The sequence below is a fragment of the Dromiciops gliroides genome, chromosome 4 (assembly GCF_019393635.1).
Source record: "Dromiciops gliroides isolate mDroGli1 chromosome 4, mDroGli1.pri, whole genome shotgun sequence".
Classification (NCBI taxonomy): domain Eukaryota; kingdom Metazoa; phylum Chordata; class Mammalia; order Microbiotheria; family Microbiotheriidae; genus Dromiciops; species Dromiciops gliroides.
Window position 1 is genome coordinate 291,146,228 of NC_057864.1, and position 4,806 is coordinate 291,151,033.

Below are 4,806 nucleotides of genomic sequence, written 5' to 3' on the forward strand. Positions count from 1 at the left end.
GTTTCTTCTTAAAACTTCTATTATATTTCTATTCTATTCTATTCAGGCAGATCTCTCCCCGCCCCCTACACACACACACACACACACACACACACACACACACATTCCCTTTTTGTCTGGAGGGTGGTGATGGAGGTTTTGTTAACATTTCTTTTCTTTTGCTTAACACCGTCTCTTTTAGCAGCAGGGTTTTAGTCTTAGAAATTTTGAGATTTCATTTGAAATACACATGAAGTACCACTTTGTGTCAAACTTGTTCCTTCAAGGACTCTGTTTGCTCAATTCCGCCTACTCTATGTGCTATTTCTCAATTAGTTTATTAAGAGAGGGAGAAATAATTTACCTTTGCAATCGAATTCACTGAATTGACCACAAGGGATTCAGCACATGTAAGCCAGGATCCTCTGATCATAGTCTCTTAGCAGCTCAGAGATGTGGTTAATTATTAGGGTTGAAAAAATTACCTGAGGCAAAGGAAATTCTTGCCCTTCCATCTTTATTCTGCTTGGCTTTCCTCCCAGTGGATATATTAAAGATCTTGATTTTCTTAACAAGCATTTATTAAGTGCCTAATGTATGCAAAGACCCATGATAGTTGCTGGGAGTGCAAAAATGAAAATGAAACAGTCTCTGCCTCAAGAAGTTTATAATTGTTTTGAAGAGATACAACATGTACACAGATTAATAAATATAATGTACTTGCAAAGCAATTAGTGAAGAAAAAGCACTAGTAGTTGAGGGGGGAAGGTGGAGGAAAAGGAATAAGAAAAAGCCTCCTTTAGGAAGTGGTATTTAAGCTGGGACTGATAATAAACTGGGGATTCCAAGAGATGTTGAGGGAGAAGATTCTATCCATAAGGGACAATTTATTTAAAGGCACAGGGGTGGAAATCTGAATGCTTTTATGGCAGGCTCAGGAGTAGAGCGCTGGGCCTGGAATCAGGAAGATCTGAGTTCAAATCCGACCTCAAACTAGCTGTGTGATTCTGGGCAAGGTAGTTAACCCTGTTTGCCTCAGTTTTCTCACTTGTAAAATGAGCTGGAGAAGGAAATGGCAAACCACTGTAATACCTTTGCCAAAAAAGCCCCATGGATAGCATTGGCTTGCCATGGTTCACAGAGTCATGAAGAGCAGGACACAACCGAACAGCAACAACATGGAGAAGAGCAAGAAGGCCAGTTTGGTTGGAATGGAGAATGGGTACAATAAACGTGGAAAGATAGGTTGGAGCCAGATTGTGATGGGCTTCAAATGTGAAACAGAGAAACTTGGTAGGGGAGGGGTGGCCGAGAAGAGAACTTTGGACTTGACAGTCACAGGGATGGGAAGCAGAGGCATTTGGAAGCAGAGAGCTATGCCCTTTATAATAGCAATGATCATATTGATTTGATTATTTCTAGGCAAAAACAAGGAATGGAAGGGAATGGGAAATCAGAGAATAAACAACAGTAGGGCAGATGACAAGATGCCTATTTTGGTTAGGCTCTTGTATCCTGGTAGATGATTGGAAGTGGAATGTGGAGCATGGTCTAGGACCATCCAGATAGAGAGGGTTATGTGAGTTTTCATTCATTCTATTGCCCATCGGGCTAGTTCAATACAAGAATGGAGTTTAAACATTGAAAGGCTTACCTTTCCTGGATTGGGGTGGGGTGGAGCTTAATGTTTTCTAGCCTTCTAGATTGCTTTAACTGGTGGGGAAAAGGGATGGAGCAGCAGGACAGAGGTAAGATTCTGGGTTAACACTTGTGTCTTGCTGTTCTATTTTTTTTCCTAAAGCCCCTTTGAATATTTATTCTTTAGAAATTCATAATATTGACATAATGGATTGTGGCCCAATGGATAAATTGATAAGCTGAGTTTATGCAGCAGTCTTCTTCTTAGCTGCAGGTTTTCTTTGTGTGTGGCAGATTTCTTTTCCCCAGCAGGTTTCTTTTCAGCTGCTGGCTTCTTTTCCCCAGGTTTCTTTGCTGCTGGAAGCTTCTTTCCTGGTTACTTTTGCCCTGGAGCCTTTGCTCCTACAAGCTTCTTCTTCTCTTCTGCCTCTTTTTTGGCCTCCATAATCTTCTTTAGTGTGGCAGCTCTCTTATTTTCTCTGATTCTCCGATTCTTAGCATGGTGGAGAATTGCATTCCAGCGCATTGTCTTGGCATATGGGTTCAGTTTTACCATGATTCTCAAGTTCTTCAGTGGGTTCTTCTTGAGTACTTGTCTATGAATCTTTTTGCGTGGTGCACGGAGGGCTCTCTGAATCTCTGGGCTTTTCAAAATCCTGGGAAGGTCTGTGTTGATCATCTTGTGCATGGGAAGATTGTAGCGACTCTTCAGGATAGCAGGCCTGCGCTATGTACCATACAGGTCGTCCAACTTGCAGAAGGCACTTTCAGTCCAAATACAGAAACGCCCCACATGCCCACCAGGAGCAAGTCTCAGAAAGTTCAATTTACTCACATTAAGTAAAGTTATACCAGGAATGTTCCTGAAGGCCTTGATAATACCATTATCTTCATTATAGATGATACAAGGTCCACGACGCTGGATCCGAAGATGGTTTCTCATTTTATCCATACCAGCTCACATATGCTAAGAAGCATAGACCTTTTTGATGTCATTTTATGCCTTCAGCTTCTTAAGCAGCAAAACTGCTTCCTTGGTCTTCTTATACCCTTCAACTTTATCTTCAACCACTAGGGGAAGTTCTTGGACTTCTTCAATTTGATGACCTTTTGACATGACCAGTGTTGGCAGAGCCAAGGCTGCCAAAGCAGAGCAGATGGCATAACGTTTTTGTGTTGTGTTCACTCTGTGATGCCAATGGCGCCAAGTCTTGGTAGGAGCAAACTTGTGACCTCCTTGACACATATTTCCAAAAGCACCCTGGCCAGAGCAGCGAGCGCCTCCACCCCTAACACAAGGAATTCGAGCAACAGCTCTGCCAGTTCCTCAAGATTCAGCACTGGTCTGATGACCTGCTAATTCACTGACAGTGTAAGGTTGCCGGTTATTTTTTTTCAAGTTGGTATGAACAAAATTCACAATATCTGAATGAATTGGAGGCTTAAAGACAGCAGGCAAGGTAACATTTTTTGCCAGATACCTCCCGCTTTTCGGAGTACACAGACATCAAGGGACATACACAAGCCATGGCGGGCACTGGAGAGTAACGCTGTTGTATTTCAAGAACACTGCCAGCTCTTTTGACATCATGTACCAGAAATATCTTGAATCCATGAGAAGACACATATTTTTTTCTCTTGTTGCTTCCATAAACAATACTGAATATCAAGATCTGGCCTTCAAATTTTCTTTGCTACTTATTGTCAGGGCTTCTTGGTTTTTGCTATTAGTATTTCATCTTTGTCTACTGGTCTGATTGATGTTATATGCATTTTTCCATTTAATTTTTGATGATTTTAGGTGTTATGAAGAGACTTGGGGGCAGGTGTAATGTTAGCTCCAAATTGGTAGCCAGGGAGAAAGTTCTTATTTAGGGGAAAATAAGCAAATTCATATGACCACTGCCATTGGAGAGGGGATGACAATGTACTGTCCTTTGTCTCCACTCACCATCCCTGTGACTGCCTAGTCCAAAACTCCCTAGGGCATTGTTTCCCTTTATGTATTTGTAGTAGCTTATTATTATGTGGGAAAAGAGTTGTCTGTTTCACTTTCGTATTGCTATCTCTACTACCTAGCATATTGCCTATCATAAAGTAGATACTTAATAAAATGATTGTTGAGTGATTGAGTGAATCTTACTGTGCATGTGTATTGCTCACAGTATTTCACTATTTCTTTAAAAATCATCATGGAGAGAGCAGTCCAATTAGCCAGTAAGGTGGAGTCTTTCAACTCTATGCTACAGAATGAAGAAAATGAGTCAACAGTTTGCTGTGTATTTCACTTAAATTCAACAAACATTTATTAAGCTTCTCCTCCTTATACAGAACTCTATGTTAGAAGCCTGGGGAGATAGGAAGTTTAGATAGGATATGGTCCCTGCCTGCAAAGAACTTTTGTGCATTCCATTTGTTTTAAATAAAACGTCACTCACTAAAATAAAACAAAGTAGTAGAAAAGGACAGTAGGAGAGTAATAAGCAAAATCTACCAAGCAGTGTTCAAGGAGAAGAGCTTTGTGGCAGATTTTGTGTGTGTGTGTGTGTGTGTGTGTGTGTGTGTGTGTGTGTGTGTGTGTGTGTGTGTGCCCAGAATCTATTCTCTAAGACAAATCAGTTGTTTGGGTGGAAAACAAAATAGGGCCAGGGATGATTTCACTTATGACCCATCTATGTTTGGGGAGGGAGCTTGCCATCTCTCCCTTCCTGTTTTAATTAATCATTCTTGCTAACTATGTGCTAAGCTCAGTTGTTTCCTTGTGGTTCAAAGACTGCAATATCTGTCAGCATCACTGCAATTTCAGTGCCCTAAAGTTTCCCCACCATAATTATAGATGATTTGTGGTCCAAGCTGATCTACAGTATCTGGGGACAATTGGGGTTATAGATCAAGCTGTAAGGGATGTCAGAGGTCACCTAATCTAACACCCTTGTTTTGAAGAGGAGGGATATTATTCCCAGGGAGGTTGTGACTTGTCTTAGGTTACACAGATAGTCAATTCTCAGAGACTAGATTTGAACCAGGCTCCCTGACTCTGAAACTAGGGCTCTTTCCACTGTACAATGGAGATGAAGAATTTGCTTCTAAGGCATCAAAGGAATTTTGGTCACTCATTTGGAACCATGAACCTAATTGGGAAGGAAAGGGAGATCCTCAATTACAATCATTGTTGATTAAAGAGGAAAA

The 4,806-nt window shown here is 41.1% G+C and overlaps 1 pseudogene; it reads right to left on the minus strand.

Annotated features, from left to right (window-relative positions):
- Nucleotides 1-1,862: 1,862 nt before the first annotated feature.
- Nucleotides 1,863-3,146, minus strand: LOC122726160 (annotated as a pseudogene).
- Between the last annotated feature and the right edge of the window lie 1,660 nt (nucleotides 3,147-4,806).